This window comes from Mobula hypostoma, chromosome 11, assembly GCF_963921235.1.
Source record: "Mobula hypostoma chromosome 11, sMobHyp1.1, whole genome shotgun sequence".
Taxonomy (NCBI): Eukaryota; Metazoa; Chordata; class Chondrichthyes; order Myliobatiformes; family Myliobatidae; genus Mobula; species Mobula hypostoma.
In genome coordinates, this window is record NC_086107.1 from 90,368,267 (window position 1) to 90,386,305 (window position 18,039).

The 18,039-nt window shown below is 45.7% G+C and overlaps 1 protein-coding gene across 4 annotated transcripts in view; it reads right to left on the bottom strand.

The window, feature by feature from the left end:
* The window catches only part of LOC134354349 (neurotrophin-4-like), a 64,833-nt gene extending 49,237 nt beyond the window's left edge, over nucleotides 1-15,596 (bottom strand). The window contains exons 1-2 of one of the 4 annotated variants that reach the window (XM_063063287.1): nucleotides 15,149-15,596; nucleotides 14,191-14,387 (exon numbers count right to left, since the gene is read on the bottom strand). The gene's annotated coding sequence lies outside the window, so the exon portion shown is untranslated. Of the gene's footprint in view, nucleotides 1-7,744; nucleotides 7,770-14,190; nucleotides 14,446-15,148 lie in introns of those variants that run through there. The other 3 variants (XM_063063288.1, XM_063063289.1, XM_063063290.1) reach the window with 3 other exon arrangements.
* Nucleotides 15,597-18,039: the final 2,443 nt, after the last annotated feature.

Below are 18,039 nucleotides of genomic sequence, written 5' to 3' on the forward strand. Positions count from 1 at the left end.
TGGGTGGGTTAGTAGGTTTGCGGGTAATATGAAGATCGGTCGTGTTGTGGACACTATAGAAGACTGGCAAAGAATACAGTGGGATATAGATCAGTTGCGCGTATGGACAGAGAAATGGTGGATGGAGTTTAACCTGGCTGAATGTAAAGTGTTTCACCTTGGTAGGGTAATTGCAAGGAGACAGTACACTATTAAGGGTAAGACCCTTAACAGTGTTGATGAGCAAAGGGATCTTGGGGTTCAAGTTCACAGCTCCCTGACCGTGGCTACACAGGTTGCTAAGGTGGTTAAGAACTCACCTAGCATGCTCGCTTTTATTTAAAGGTCTTCAAGAGTCAGGAAGGTATGTTACAGCTTTATAAAACTGCAGTTAAGCCACATTTGGAGTATTGAGATAAATTTTCTGGTCACCCCATTATAGGAGGGATGTCGATCCTTTGGAGAGGGTGCAGAAGAGGTTTACTAGGACGTTGCCTGGTTTAGAGGGCATGTGCTATAATGAGAGGCTGGACAAATTTGGGTTGTTTTTTCCAGAGAGGTGGAGGCTGAGGAAAGATCTGATAGAGGTTTATAAAGTAACAGGAGGCATAGATAGAATAGACAGACAGTATCTTATCCCCAGGGTTGGAATGTCTAACACCAGGGGGCATTCCTCTAAAGTGAGAGGGGGTAATTTGAAAGGAGATGTGAGGGGTAAGATAAAAGATAAGCTAGCCAATAATACCAAAGTGGATAATAAAAGATTTTATCAGATATACAGAGTAAAAGAGGGTCGTGAGTAGATATTGAACCGCTGGAAATGACACTGGAGAGGTAGTCATGGGGTTAAAAAAAATGGTGGACAAACTTATTAAGTAGTTTGTGTCAGTTTTCACTGTGGAAGACACTAGCAGAATGCAGAAATTTCAAGACTGTTAGGGGGCTGAGGTGAGTGTAGTTGCTATTACTAAGGAGAAGGTGCTTGGGAAACTGAAAGGTCTGAAGGTAGACCTGGACCAAATGGTTTGCACCTCAAGGTTCTGAAAGAGGTGACTGAAGAGATTGTGGAAGCATAAATAATGAATTTTCAGGAATCAATAGATCCTGGCATGGTTCCAGAGGACTGGAAAATTGCAAATGCCACTCCATTCTTCGAGAAGGGAGAGAGGCAGAGGAAAGGAAATTAAAGGCCAGTTAGACTGACTTCAGTGGTTGGGAAGGTGCTGGAGTCGATTGTTAAGGATGTGGTTTCGGGGTACTTGAAGGCACATGATAAACTATGCTGTTTCCTTAAGGAAAATCTTGCCTGACAAACCTGTTGGAATTCTTTGAGGAGATAACAAGCAGGATAGACAAAGGAGAATCAGTGGATGTTGTTTATTTGGATTTTCAGAAGGTTTTTGATAAGATGCCTCACATGAGGCTCCTTATTAAGAGCCCAGGGTATTTCAGGAAATATATAAGCGTGACTAAGCATTGGCTGATTGGCAGGAGGCAAAGAGTGGGAGTAAAGGGAGCCTTTTAGGATTGGCTGCTGGTGACTGGTGTTCCGCAGGAGTCTGTGTTGGACTGCTTCTTTTTACGTTATATGTCAATGAATTGGATGACAAAATTGATGGCTTTGTGTCCAAGTTTGCGTATGATACAAAGATTGGCGGAAGGGTAGGAAGTGTTGAGGAAGCAGGGAGGCTGCAGGCGGATTAGACAGATTAGGAGAATGGGTGAAGAAGTGGCAGATGGAATACAGTGTCAGGAAGTGTCTGGTCATGCACTTTGGCAGAAGGAAGTGAAAGCATAGACTATTTTCTAAATGTGGAGAAAATTCTTTAAAGGTCAACTTTCAGGTTGCGACAGTGGTGAAGAAGGCAAACGCAATGTTAGCATTCATTTCAAAAGAACTAGAATATAAAATCAAGGATGTAATACTGAGGTTTTATAAGGAACTGGTGAGGCCTCACTTGGAGTAACGTGAGCAGTTTTGGGCTCCTTATTTAAGAAAGGATGTGCTGACATGTGAGAGAGTTCAGAGGAGGTTCACGAGAGTGATTCTGGAAATGAAAGGCTTACTGTGTCAGGAGCAATTAATGGCTATGGGACTTTACTCACTGGAATTTAAAAAAACCGGGGTGGGGCGGGATCTTATTCAAACATATTGTGTGTTGAAAGGTCTACATAGAGGGATTGTGGAGAGGGTGTTTCCTATAGTAGGGGAGTCGAGGACTAGAGGGTACAGCTTCAGAATAGAGGGACGTCCATTTAGAACAGAGATGAGAAAGAATTTCTTTAGTCAGAGAGTGGTGAATCTGTGGAATTCATTGCAACAGGTGGCTGCGGAGGCCAGGTCATTGGGTGAATTTCAGGCGAAAGTTGCCAGGTTCTTGATTAGTCAGGACGTGAAAGGTTACGGGAAGAAGCAGGAGAATGGGGTTGAGAGGAATATGGACTAGCCATGATGAAGTGGCAGAGCCAACTCAACTGGTCGAATAGCTGAATTCTGCACCTATGCCTAGTGGAACCCTCTCACTTTTAATAGCTGCCCTATGGTATTAGACATTTCAACCTGGGAAAATGGTAACAGCTGCCCACTCCATCTTTGCCTTGCATTATTTTATAAACTTCTGCAGTATACTGGACATTCAAGAGTGTCAGGGAAGTGAACTTCGTGCAGTGAAAATTATGACTGAGGAGGTGCTCAGGAAGCTTAAATCTCCTGGACCCTGATGGAATGGACCCTCGGGTTCTGAAGGAAGTGGCTGGAGAGATTGCAGAGGCATTAACGATGATCTTTCAGGAATCGATAGATTCTGGCATTGTATCGGATGACTGGAAAACTGCAAATGTTACTCTGCTATTTAAGAAGGGTGGGAGGCAGCAGAAAGGAAACTATAGACCTGTTAGCCTGACATTACTGGTTGGGAAGTTGTTGGAATTGATTGTTAGGGATGAGATCACAGAGTACCTGGAGGTACATGACAAGATAGGCCAAAGCCAGCATGGTTCCCTGAAAGGAAAATCTTGCCTGACAAACCTACTGCAATTCTTTGAAGAGATGCAGTAGATGTGGTGTACTTGGATTTTCAGAAGGCCTTTGACAAGGGGCCGCACATGAGGCTGCTTAGCAAGATAAGAGCCCATGGAATTACAGGGAAGTAACGAGGATAGGTGGAGCATTGGCTGGTCGGCAGAAAACAAGAGAGTGGGAATAAAGGGATCCTATTCTGGCTGGCTGCTGGTTACCAATAGAGTACCACAGGGGTTGGTGTGGGGACGGCTGCTTTTACAATGTATGTCAATGATTTGGACTACGGTATTAATGGATTTATGGCTAAATTTGCCGATGATACAAAGGTGGGTGGAGGATCAGGTAGTATTGAGGAAACAGAGAGCCTGCAGAGGGACTTAGATAGTTTAGGGGAATGGGCAAAGAAGTGGCAAATGAAATACAATGTTGAAAAGTGTATTGTCATGCACTTTGGTGGAAGAAATAAATGGACAGACTATTATTTAGATGGGAAGAGCATTTAAAATGCAGATATTCAAAGGGACTTGGGAGTTCTTGTGCAAGATACCCTAAAGGTTAACCTCCAGGTTGAGTCTGTGGTGAAGAAGGCGAATGCAATGTTGGTATTCATTTCTAGAGGTATAGAATATAAGAGCAGGGATGTGATGTTGAGGCTCTATAAGGCACTCGTGAGACCACACTTGGAGTATTGTGTGCAGTTTTGGTCTCCTTATTTTAGAAAGGATATACTGACATTGGAGAGGGTTCAGAGAGGATTCCCAAGAATGATTCCTGGAATGAAAGGGTTACTATATGAGGAATGTCTGGCAGCTCTTGGGCTGTATTCCCTGGAGTTCAGGAGAATGAGGGGGGATCTCATAGAAAAATTTTGAATGTTAAAAGGCCTGAACAGATTAGATATGGCAAAGTTATTTCCCCTGGCAGGGGATTCTAGGACAAGAGGGCATGACTTCAGGATTGAAGGACGTCCATTTAGAACTGAGATGCAGAGAAATTACTTTAGTCAGAAGGTGGTAAATCTGTGGAATTTGTTGCCATGAGCGGCTGTGAAGACCAAGTCATTGGATGCATTTAAGGCAGAGAATAGGTTCTTGATTAGCCAGGGCATCAAAGGGTATGGGGAGAAGGCAGAGGAGTGGGGATGACTGAAAGAATTGAATCAGCCCGTGATTGAATGGCAAACTCAATGGGCTGAATGGCCTACTTCTGCTCCTATATCTTATAGTCTTATGGTCACATTGAGACTACATGCTACTTGAAGCCAGCAGAACCCTCAATAAACAGCACTAGTGTTGCCGTCATTGGATGCTGGGGGAGACGAGGTACTGAGGGATAGTGTGGGGGAGTTGGATTAACGTCAGTGGAGATACAGTCAGTGACGCAGGGCAATGCGGGCAACAGAGTTCTGAGGAATGACGTGAGGGAGTTGGATTAACGTCTGTAGAGATGCAGTCAGTGACACAGGGCACTGGGGGAGAGGGGTCTCTAAGGGTTGGTGTGAGGGAACTGGTTTAATGCTAAAGGGGATACAGACAATAACCTGTTGCTGGGGGAGGAATGTCACTGAGGGATGGTGTGAGGGAACTAGATTAATGTCAGTGGGAATACAGTCAGTGACCTGGTGCTTCGGGAGAGGGATCACTGAGGGATGGTGTGAGGGAGCTGGATTAACATCAGTGGGAATTTACAGACAGAGCACTCTTATTCCCCAGTAATTCTCCCTTCACTACCATCAGCTCCAACAGCCTCCCCACCCCAGATTCCATCATTCATGACACTCATGCAGGTCCTATGTACTTACCCTGCATGTCTTTGGGAATGGGGTTGATTCTGGAGGAAACACAAGCAAACTTCACAGAGACAGATGAAGCCAGGTCTCAGGAGCAGTAGGGCAGCATTTCTGCCCACTGTGCCTCGCTGGGGTCATTGGGGTCCACTTGTTCTGGGTCCCCTGCCAAGCAAACCCGGTACCTGTCCCAGCAATTGATTACTGGAATTGGCTTATCATTGTTATCTGTGCCAAGCACAGTGAAAAGCTTGTCTTGCATACTGTTTATGTAGATCGAATCATTACACACTGTATTGAGCTAGATTAAGGTAAAAGAATAAAAACGCAGAATAAAGTGCAAACATACTGAGAAAGTACAGTGCAGGTAAACAATAAAGTGCAAGAGCAGAACAATCGTGAGGTCAAACGTCCATCTTATTGTGCAAGGGAGCCTTTCAATAGTCATATAACAGCAGGGTAGAAGCCTGAAGGATTTTCACATTTCAGGTTTTTGTAACTTCTGCCCAATGGAAGAGGGAAGAAGGGAGAACGTCTGTGGAAGGTGGAATCTTTGTCTACAGCAGCTTTACTGAGAAGTATTGACAGAGTCCATAGAAGGGAAAGATTTCTGTGGCACTTTGGTCACCATAGTTGTACTCACTACATACTAATACAAGACATATAAGGTATTCAAAGTGATGGGTCATCAATAGAATGGATAGTCAGAGACTTTTTTCCCCAGGGCAGAAATGTCTAATGTCAAATGCTGCTGTTGTGGACCAGACAGTAATGCAGAGCTTGAATTGTTCCATCCTTTCCCGAGATCCGAGGGAACAAGAGTGTGGTGGGTTGGAATCACCGCTCAGTGGCAGAGTCAGGGTCACAGGGAGATATGGCAGCAATTTCCGGGGGAATATCAGAGGTAAGGTTTTTTTACCTCTGATCAGAGAGTGGTAGGAGCATAGAACGTGCTGCCAGAGGTGGTGCAGAGACAGATACTTTAGGGATAAGAAACTCTTAGAAAGGCACATGATGATAGGAAAGAGAGAGTTAGGTAGGAGGGAAGGGTTAGATTAATCTTAGAGTAGGTTACAAGGTTAGCACAATATTGTGCTGCACTGCTCTATGTTCTTAATAGAGAGGATGATGACAAAAACTTACATTAAATTCACTTCTGATTTCATTAATGTTTTGACACTCCCCATGACGATCCCCATCCCCAATGAGTGGCGCAGGCATTTCCTCAGTACTTCATCCTGGGTACAATAGTAAACTAGTTCAATTACTGGGCCTAACCAGATGCCAGAGCTGTGCTGATCCAGGGGCCAAGAGTTCAAATCCCACCACGGCAGCTAGGGAATTCCGATTCAAATAATGACCAACATCTGGAATAAAAATCACTGATGGTAACCATTAAAGACCGATTGTCATAAAATGCAGCTGGCCCACTATGTTCTTCATAGAAGTGAGTAGATATGTGACTCCAGACTCACTGGTTTGGAATTCTAATTGCCTACTGAAATGACCAGGGCAGTCAATGGCAAATATAAGGAAGAATAATTCTCAACTGCATCTTGTAACTGGGAAACAAAAGGCCATTCCTTGAACATCAGTCGGGACACCATGGGGATCCTCACTGTTCCTGACTGATTCCAACTTCTCACTCTCAGTTTTAAATCATTTATAATTTTATAATTTTGTGTGCCCTCTCCTTACCACTGCAACTGGCTCATGTTGTAGCCTGTTCCAGAATCAGCTAAGATCTGTGTGAGATCTTCCAGTGTTGGTCCTTGCAATCTCCCATTTCTCATTGATGCCTTCAGATACTAAATACCCCAGGTCTGGGATTCCCTGCCTTAGCCTTTTCCTTTCAAGCTTTACCATACTTCTTGGAACAAAGCTCCTATACCATCTGAGCTGACATCTGTACGACTGTCAAAACCCTTAATGCTCCTGTGGCTATTTAGGAAAAATGCTAAACACAAGAGATTCTGCAGATGCTGGAAATCCAGAGCAACACACTCAAAATGCTGGAGGAACTGAGCCGGTCAGGTAGCATCTATGGAGGGGGATAAATAGGCGACATTTTGGGCCAAGACCCTTTATCGGGATGAGGATAAGAAAGACGCGATTTCACATTTGGCAAAGAGCTTTTGATTAATTGGGCCAAAGGGCACTCTGAGCCATAACAGTACCACATACAGTAAATGCAAGCTGCTGTTGTTGTGGACCAGACAGCGGTACAGAGCTTGAGTTCATCTTTTCCCGAGACCAACCCCAAAGGGACAAGAGTGTAGTGGGGTGGAATCATCTCTCAGTAGCAGAGTCAGGGTCACAGGGAGATACGGCAGCCAGGCAGCAAGCCAGGAAAGGAAGGGACTAATTTACTGCCACAGAGTTAGACAGAGTTAGCATGAAACAGGCCCTTCAGCCCACAGAATCCATGCTGTTGACCATCTGCTTACACTGATCCCCTTTTATTTTCTTCATGTTCCCATTAATACTCCCCCACTGAATTCTAACACACACACACACACACAGACACACACACACAGAGTTCAATTCACAGCAGCCAATTAACCCAGCAATGCCACATGTCTTTAGGACCTTGGAAGAAAACCGGAGCACCCGAGGGAAACCCATGCAGTCACTTGGAGAGTGTGCAAACTCCATGCAGACAGCACCCAAAGATCAAGCCTGGGTTGATGGATTTATAAAACAGTGACCCTCCCCAATGCACCAATGCGATCCCCGGTTACTGTCCAGGCACTTGTTAACCAAAACTTGAATGCAGACATTCAGACAAAGAACATCCAGGCTAATGCAGCCTGCCCAGACGTTCAGGTAAAGAATGTCTGTTCTCTCTCTACACCTTAGTTCCACACAAGATCCCGGCCACACACACTGCCTTTGCATTAGGCTGCAAATCAAACAATACATCTTAATGGTCTTAAATTAGGCCCTGGTGATGTTACCTTTTAATCTGACGCTGGAGTAAACCTCTGCAGACTCTCTGTGGAGCAAGTTCTTGATTTCCGTCACAGTGCGAAACACTTCCTGATTCCACAACTTTGTCTAACCTGAAGAGCTTGCTGAGGGGATTTGGGAGGAAAAGATTTCTCCATATCCAGCCTGTAAATCCTTAAAAAGACCAGCTCAAGATCACAATCCCATCTTCAATACTCCAAGGGATTATGTGTGTCCAGATAATACAAAGTGTTTTCATAGCTAAACTCTGCCACTGCAATAAATCTGTATAAATCCTTTCTAATGTACTATAATATGACCAAAGCTCTACAGAAGAGAAGCACAAGTCTGCAGTACTGTTCCTTTGTGATTAATTGCCCTCTTGTGTAGAGCAAACTAATGGAACTTATTATTGTGGTTACCTCATTAATGAAACCACAAAGTTTGAAAAAAAAGTGCAATGTTCTACAAACGCTGTACAAGAGAGACTCAGTGTTTGATGTGGCTGTCTGCTGGGTTCCCACCAGACTCTGGCAGGTGTTCCCGGAGAGCTCAGGCACACTGCTGTAACATTCCAAAGCTCCTGCACAATAAATCCCTTCTCCCTCGGCCACGGTGCCGACTAGCACTTGGGAGAAGTGGTTCTGAGCAAAAGGAGGACTCGGTGCTTCCCAGCCGCCGGACGTCCAGCACCGCCCCTCGGCCAGTCGAATGCATGGCAAGATCCCACTAAAGCACAGGCGATTTTAACAACAGGCAGTCGGCGGCAAAGCTGGTGCAACTGCTGTCTCGAAGCGCCGTCGGCCCAGGTTCGATCTTGACCTCCGCCCGTGTCTGTGGGAGTGCGCACAGGTTTCCTCTGAGTGCTAGGGTTTCTTTCCGGATTCCAGGTCAACAGGGCGATTGGCGAGTTTGGTTGTCCCTGGTATGTAGAGGAGGGAACGTGGGGGTAATAAAATGAGATTGGTGTAGGGGAGTGTAGATGGGAAGTTAGTGGCAGGTGGACACTGGGCCAGAAGGCCTGTTTCTGGGGCATGTCACTCTGGGTGGCCAGTGGGTGGTGTGGACACTGGGCCGGAGAGCCGGTTCCTGTGCTGTGTGGCTCTTTACAAACAAGTATTTATGGGCAGAGAGAGTGGAGGCCGGCAGGGCGTCCTTAACTGGCTTTAAAATTGGGACACGGCCCCGCGGTATCCACCTGAAGGGCAGACGAGAGCTTGGTCAAAAGATAGATGGCACTGCCAATGTCAGGTTTTCACCACAAGCCTCACGCCACCTTCCAATTTAGTGGTGTTACATTGATGAACAGACTCACTCTTCAAATCTAGCCACAAATCTGGGGCCCGCACTCCAGGGCCATATAGTAATGAGGCAGTGAAATGGTTAAATTCTGCTCCAGACTAAACTCACTGTACCTCTGTTAATCAGTCAGATGATATTGTTAATCCCTATCCAATGACACCTATTGTACAGTGTACATACAAAGGAGATGGGATTGAATTGGGGTTGACTGCAACATCCCCTCCGGCAGAACAGCAGCCTTGGTGTGCTGTTAATAGAAGTGGCAGGAGTATTGCCTTTGGCAAGGTACATATATGAGGAGATATTTTTATCCCAATGAGATCCCACACTTTGGGAGAGTAGCAGAGAAGTGAATCAGATACACAGTCAGAAAACAAAGCCCTGAGGCACAATCCAAACTGACCGTTAATGCTCGTTTACACTAACCTGCACAAAATGCTGGAGGAACTCTGCCGTCTGGCAGCAGCTATGGAGAGGAAGAATCAGTTGACATTTTGGGACGAGACCCTTCCTCAGAGCGTCGACTGTTTATTCCTCTCTATACCTGCTCCTCAACCTGCTGAGTTCCTCCAGCACTTTGTGTGTGAGTGTGTGTGTGTTACAAACAAGAGAAAATCTGCAGATGCTGGAACAACACACACAAAATGTTGGTGGAAGTCAGCAGGCCAGGTAGAGTTCAGCTCAGCTCTGCCTGGGCTGCTGAGTTCCTCTGGCATTTTGTGCTCTGTGTGTGTTACTCTGGATTTCCAGCGTCTGCAGAATCTCTTGAGTTTGTGTTTCCCATTTAAATCACGCAACTTGATTTGTCTCCCTGCTCTGAACTTATTCTGTAGTTACTACATGACATTCTGTGATCTGTTTCCTTTGTACTCATGTATGGAATGATTTTCCTGGATGGTGCATAAACAGAAAGATTCTCATTGCTTCTCGGTACACATGACAATAATAAGCCAGCTTCAAAAAGAAACAGGACATTGAACACCAAATCCCGATCAGGAAGGTGTGGACAGAACACGAGGGCAATGTACTGAGGAACAAAGATCAGACCGTGAAAGCTCCCTCTTATGGATTTATAAAATAAGAAAAGATTACAGACTAAAATGGAAGAAATTAGATAAATAGATACTTCATTGATCCCAAAGGAAATTACAATGTCACAGATATAAATATTAGAAGGGAAGTAAGAAAGAATAAAAACTGTTACCTCAAGCAGTCTAACAGGAGGGGGTCATCACTTCTCCGGCTATAGGTTGACTCATTATAGAGCCTAATGGCTGAGGGTAAGAATGACCTCATATAGCGCTCTTTGGAGCAGTGCAGTTGTCTTAGTCTATTACTGAAAGTGCTCCTCTTGTCAGCCAAGGTGGCATGCAGAGGGTGAGAAACATTATCCAGAATTGCCAGGATTTTGCATAGGGTTCTTTGTTCTACCACACCCTCCGGGTGTCCAGTTTGACTCCTATAACAGCAATCCTTTCTAATCAATTTATTGCATTCTAGAATAAGAAAATGGCAAAGAAATCAAACAAATATTTTGTGTCTGTCTTTATGGAAGAAGACAGACAACTTGGAATAAATGAGGAGCTGAAAGAAGTTAGCACTATACTGATGGCCTACAGACTGGCGCAGCCTGATGACCTGTGTTCCAGGAGTTTGAAGTAGTGATGGAAACAATGATGGAGACAGAGGTCACCTTTCAAATCTCCATAACGATTGTCACCGCTGGGAAGGTGGCAAGTATGAATGCAGCATCTTGGAAAATGGGTGAGAGTGAATTTCGGAACACAGTAATACTACCTGATATCAGCAGTAAGCAAAATGCAAAAATAAAGAGGAAATGGTGATGTGGCATTCAGGAAATAAACCATAGGACTGGGCAGGGGCAATACAGAAGGGAAAGTGTGCCTGACGAATCGGTAAGGTTAATGATCTGTTAGTGAGCAGTAATTGGGGGCTATCTGGATATGCAGAAGCCTACCTTAAAGTGTACCGACAAAGGAGAAAGTTACTAAACATGGAAATGCCACAGAAAATGTTATTGAATGTGGGATTTGGGCAAGGCACTGCCAGAAATAGAGGATGAGTTAATGTGAGTACAGACATCCCTCCCTGCAAAAACTGATTTCAGGGAGGTAGTATCATCAATTTGTGGGAGACTTCTGGGAGAGGTGGGATGTCTGCAATAGAGTAGCTCCTTAGCAGCTAGCCTGCTAGTTTAAATAACGTTAGCTATGCTAATGAACGAATGACACCTGTTAAACTCACCTCAACGTCTTTTACATTTTAACCCACCATGGGCAATAGGAAAGTCACTGTTGCAAACAGTGCAGCGAGCAACACTGTCATTATTTTTGACCCCTATTAGGCAGGGGTACACTTTAATGTAGTCTGGGGTGACGTGCGTTTTATATTTTTTTGGAACACTCTGCCATGGCGCGCTCTCGCTCTCTCTCTCTCTCTCTCTCTCTCTCTCTCTCGTGGTCGCTCTCGCTTGCTTTCTCTCTCGTGCTCTCTCGCTTGCTCGCTCTCAAAAATTGACTTCTGTGATATTGTATATAATTTGCGGGCATCAGGGAGCCACTATTCATATGCGGGAGACTCCCGGAACTTCCAGGAGAGGTGGGATGTCTGTGAGTATAAAGGGCTGGGAAGGGGGGGGGGGGGTCACTGTTCACAATCGACAGCAATGGTCTGGATGGATTGTGTCTGGGATTGATTAATGACACCTGGGATGCATAAAGGATTCAGATTGGCTTAAAGATGCCGGGCTTAATAAATGGGCGAGAAGGTGGCACATGGAACATAAATGGAAAAAAATATGTCACTGAGAATATTCCAGAGAGTGAGCAGCATGTTTTTAGATATTTAGGGAATTGAGGAACATAAGGGGGCTGGTCCAGGGGAGCGGCGCTGAGGTCAAAACTCAGCCTGAATCTTACTGTGTGGTGGGGCAGGACAAGGGCCGAATAGCCTTCCTTTTCTCCTTCACTGACCACCCACCCCCCCAGTCCAGTTTCTTACCCCACACGCTTAATAATAAAAGCACAAGAGGAGGTTGTGGCTCACAGTCTTCACACAGACAAGGTGAACTGAGCCGTCATCTGTGTCTGTCTGTGGGATTCCGCTGTGTCAGAATGGCCGGTGCATTGTTCCACAGAACAAGTGAGCACATCGCCAAAAAATCTTTCTGCTTATAGACTCTATGACCTTCCAACAGGCACAGAAGCTCAGACTCTTTCCTCTCACATCCTGTGAAGAAGTAAATCAGCTACACCTTTCCCACCATCTCCAACTCAGTACTCAGATGGTTAGACAGCATCTGGGGGGAGAGAAGCACAGTTGATGCTTCAGGTTAAAGATCCTTCTTCAGGACTAGGAACAATCACAAGTGGGATGGGCTTTAAGGTGCAGAAGAAGGTGAGAAAAAAAGATGATAGAACAAGGTGGCAGGAAACCTCTCCCCATAGCAGAGATCTAAAGTTAGAAGCACAGTTTCTGAGGAGATATTTTCTCCCAGAGGGTGTCTGGAACCTGAGGACACTGCCAGAAGGGATGGTGGAGGCAAAGGCTCTCACAACACGCAGACATGTTGCTAAATGGGATTAGGTTGGATACAGAGGCAACTTGAATGGCGGCGGGGGGGAGGCAGCAGGCTCCGGAAGAGGACCGTCTCTATGAGGAGGTGTGTGATGCGGGGGGGGGGGGTGATGATGAAGGGACAAAGGGGATAATTTAAGTCGAGAGGAAGGTTAAACTGTCTGAAGGTCCCAGTGGAAGGAATGCCTTCGAAAGCGCAACCGTCCGTCCTTAGTAGAGGGGATGTGTCTGGAGTTTACCGTGGCTGCCTTGGGACAGAGTCGGAGATAGAGTACACACAGGTAGGGCCGGTTGGGGGATAGTTAAGACTCTACAGGGGGTGCTCCACAAACGCTCCCCGGAAAACAGCTCCAGCAAATGGTGGCTTCTCTGGAAGGGACGTGGGACGATAGTGGGGGGTCGGGGGAAGAGATTGTAACTGGGACAGCTGCTCGGGAAAGTGGACGGAAGGTATTGGTGGAGATTCATAATTTGGATTACAGTGGGCCCATCTCCCTTATGGGAGCGACAGGAAGCGGGTTGGAACTCAGACCGAAATTCCAGCCCCCTGAAGCGTGACAGGTCAGAGAAACAGTTGGCACTGTCGGGTCACCAATACTGAACCGTAAACACGGGCTTAAACCAAACACCGCCAGCAAAAAACATAGCAGAAGGTCTCAACCACGGACCACGGCGGTGGAGATCCCGATTTTCCCGGCCAATATTTGAATGGCCGTACGACGGATCGTGGTCCGTCAGAAGTGCTGCTGATCTCACAATCTGAGAGGGTCCCAAAGATCCCCACAAATAGCGAGGAGTGGCGGAGTTCCTCAATCTCACACCTGCCTTTGGTCGTTACGCCGCCGCTGTTTCTGCCACATTTTTATGTAAGACTAGGGTTGTAAAGTAGTACTCAATTGAACGCAAGACGCCGAAGGCCACTATATAGACACAAACTATTCCTTTGTACGTTTACAAAAGAGTGCAGTCTAGAGTTTAGATTGGCGATGAACTGAAGAATGAGGGTAACCTCGGTGTAAATGCCTCCCCTTCCCCAGAGCGATTCTCCCTGCAGGTCAGATGGAGTGGGTGGGCGCCCATCTACCTGCCGTGGTCTCAGCGGAGAGCCCGATGTGAGCGCGGCCGAATCCGCGCAGGCCGCTCTAATTTCCCTCACAACCCGAACCTTCGCAGGAAAGTGTTCTCTGATCCGCATATTCCAGCTTAAGCTTCAGGGGGACACGTTTTACCACGGACACTCAGTGAAGGGGTGCTGAACGCCAGAGACACAACTCACAATAAAGGACAAAAAGTTTGCCCACGCGTGAAACTCAAGCTCTAAAATAATTGCCGAGTAAATTGATTTCCTAAAACACATTCCCCAGAACAACTTGTAAACAGTAATCTGTGGACAACAAAAAAACATTTTAACTTCGAGGATTTGGATCAAAGATCAATCTATTAAACACAGATCATTACAAACGGACCCTGCGGGGAATTCTTCACGCTGGTGACTCCCAGACACGCGAATTTACAGTTTAAATTAATCAGCTCAAAGTGGGTAAAGCCTTCTAACCTCTTAGCTTTGACAAACTGCATCAACGTGCCCTGCAAGACCCGGGTGTTTGATGTCGCGTTGACCGAGCCGAGGTTAGTCCGCCTCCTCTCAGAAGTTACGTTCCCCTCCACATCCCCGGTAGCTGTGGATAGGAAGCGATTCTCCTCGGGATGGTGAGCCCGCCGACTTCACGACATGGTTACTGCGACCAGATTCTGGCGAAAAGGGACGGGATCATGTTGTGAGGTGTTCCCACATAGGTGGAAGTTTGAACTGAGGCAGGGACCCAAAAAGGGAAAAAAAAAATGACAGGACGGCTCAAATTTCCTATATAATCTTTACACTTAGTGGGCTCTTAGAGGGATCAGAGTCACGCAGGAGCTCTTAAAGCACACAAGGGCATCACGAAATGTTTAAAAACTCAACGCAGAAGAGAAATCTCCCACTAAACAGTTCTTAAAGTACTTATTGAAAAATCCACCGAAGTCATCAAAAGTTTTTGTTAGAATCGAGTCTGCAAAGGATTTGGATCCAACCACAATTAAATCGTGGGGGCTAGAAACTCACTAAAGTTCTTTTTAAAAACTTCTTGTCTCCTCTAGACAGAATGTTGACAAAAATGAGATAATTCATTTTATTTGAACGAAATGTTGGTGGGGAGGCAGAGCGGAGCGAGTTTACAAAATGCCCATCTGAGAAGTGTTTCTTTTTCTTTGTGACATTCGGCAGGGAAATATATTATTAATGGCGATAATATCCCTCATATATTTAACAAGTCTCAGTTGGTGAAGGTATTGATGTCTTTTGTAACCATCCTGGGTCTGTTTTTTTTTAATATAAAGGAATGCAATTAAATTAATGCACTCATCACTTATTAACATGGTCTATCAGATTGCAGTCTAACATCACACAGGGTAGCATAAGCCAATTCAGCCCCGTTTATTAATGTTAAATAAAACGATTAATTGATTCTTACCGTCAGGGGCAGGGCGGAGGGGGTGCTGCTTTCTTTTCAGGCAGGCCCTGGGGGAAGCTTCACACACACAGCGGAGTGTCGGAAGTCCCGGAGCCCCGAATCTCCGGTGAGAATCGCCCCGGTTTCCCCGTCAGCCCCGTGGGATGAAATACTCCAGGTGAGCGGTCGCCTCACTGCCATCCCTTGCGGTGCTCGGAGTCGTCTTGTCGTGAACCAAAGCCTCCAAGCCTGAACTCCAATGCATGTTTAGCACTCCAATAAACCATCGAGTTCCACACAGACCTCGTTCCAGAATTAAGAATTAAAAACCTAAAAAAACAATAAATTGGGAACGAAAAAAAACAACCACACACACACGCACACACACACACACATACACACACACACACACACACACACACACACATACACACACACACACATACACACACACAAGCGGAGCGTTTCCTTCCAGAAGAGAACTTGTGGGAACCGAAGAGCAAGTTGTTAGCTGCCGATGACGTGTCACAAATCCGCCCCTTCTGATACCAGGGAAAGGATGACTACATTCCATTGGTTTGGTTATTCCCAGGATCAGGGGAAAACCCGAAGGGAGTCCTGTCCCGGGAGATTAAAGTGACCACGCCGGTGTGATGGGCCGGGAAGGCTCCAACAGGTTGGACAATACGGATACTTCAGATTGGACGGCTCAGAGATCCCCCTTGCGATTACTTCTCCCTCCGGCCTTCTTTCAGACGACTGAACTGAGTCCTGTCCGCGCAGTGGAAATGAGGCGAATGAATGCGTTTGTGGCAATCGCACGAAAACCGATCGGGGAGACAGCGAAGCGGGGACGGAGCGATGAAAGAATGCCCCTGCCCCTGTCACACCTGGCAGGTAACACCACTCCATGTACCCAATACGCCATCCCTGCACAGATCACCTGTACTCAACTCACCATACCTGTAACACCCCCATACAGAGCACCTGTACCCAACTCACCATACCTGTAACAACCGCATACAGAGCACCTGTACCCAACTTACCATACCTGTAACACCCCCTATACAGAACATCTGTACCCAACTCACCATACCTGTAACTCCCCCATCCAGAGCACCTGTACCCAACTCACCATACCTGTAATATCCGCATATAGAACATCTGTACCCAACTCACCATACCTATAACACGCCCTATACAGAACATCTGTACCCAACTCACCATACCTGTAATATCCCCATGCAGATCACCTGTACCCAACTCACCATACCTCTAATACCCCCATATAGAGCACCCGTATCCAACTCACCATACTTGTAACACCTCTATACAGAGCGCCTGTACCCAACTCACCATACCTGTAATATCCCCATATAGATCACCTGTACCAAACACACATTCCCTGTAATGTCCCCCTTCCCTGTGCAGAGCACCTGTACCCACAACTCCATACCGGTAATATCCCTCATATAGGATACCTGTACCCAACACATCATACCTACAACACCCCCATAAAATTACCTGTACCCGCCTCTCCATACCTGTAACATCCCACATACAGATCACCTATACTCACCTCTCCATACCTGTAACAGCCCCCACACAGATCACCTGTACCCATACCTGTGACACTCTTCGGCTCAGACTGTCGGTACCCACCTCACCAACCTTGACAACCTGGTTCTACTGATCTCTGTTCACTTGTAATGTTTTGAGCCAGGATTACCTGTTGAGTCACACCACATATGTGTGACTTCCTGCCTCCACTGGCCCCCTCTATGACTACAGCAACTACCAATAAAGCCCCACACAGTTACACTGAGTGTCTGCACTGTAACGTCCACCAAGATGGATCTCCTTCCTGTAATGGACCCTCTTTCTCCATCATGTCAAATCTGTTTCCTCAGTACCTGTATCATAACCCTGTCTGTACTGAGAGCTTAATAGTTGGAGCACCCCAACAATGTAATGGTTCAGTTACTAAATAGTAACCAGACTGACTTCCCACCACACCCACCACAGTAGCCATGGAGTATAAAATCAAGTTTTTTTGAATAGTTTAATAACAGTAAGCAGCTTGTTATTAAACCCATCGGGTTCATTGATCTTCTTCACGGAATGAACTCTACCAGCCTTGTTCAGTATCCTCTGGTCTCTCTGTCACCCAGGACCCACCAAAGTGATTGTTAATTGCCTCAGTTCAGGTCCCGTTAGGGACAGCCCATAAACGCAAGTGTGAATAAGTTTTAAAAAAACATCTGAGACTTCTGTCTTATCCTCTAATATGCAGTGCCTGGTAAAGGTATCTGTGGCTCCCATTTATCTATCAGCCATCTATCGGATAAACCCACCTTTACAAATTATTTTTTGTTGCTCCTGAGCAAACATCACTTCACGGATGAAGCTGAGATGAAAAGTAACTTCAAGAAAGTAGAACACATCACTCCCGTTCTCAGATCACTACACTGGCTTCCTGACCATCAGAGGATTGACTTTAAAATAATTATAAAATGTTACTACTGACTGATGAATCACTGAATGGTGTTGGGCCAAAATATCTCTTGCTGCATTATGAACCTTCCCGAGCTCTCAGGTCACCTGGGGCAGGTCTGCTTACCGTCCCCAGGGTCAAAACTAAACATGGTGAAGCAGTTCTTAGTTACTCTGCTCCACATATCTGGAATAACCTTCCAGAGGATCTGAAGTCTGCCCCAACTTTAAGCTCATTTAAATTGATCCTTAAACGTTCTTTTCCGCTGTAGCTTTTAATTAGAATCTTGCACACTGCAACTTATGTGTGATTTCATTCTCTTTGTATTGTCAGAAATTTGATGTTTAATTTTTATATCTTGTTTTATGTAAAATACTTTGAACTGCCCTGTGTTTGAAAAGAGCTATACAAATAAACT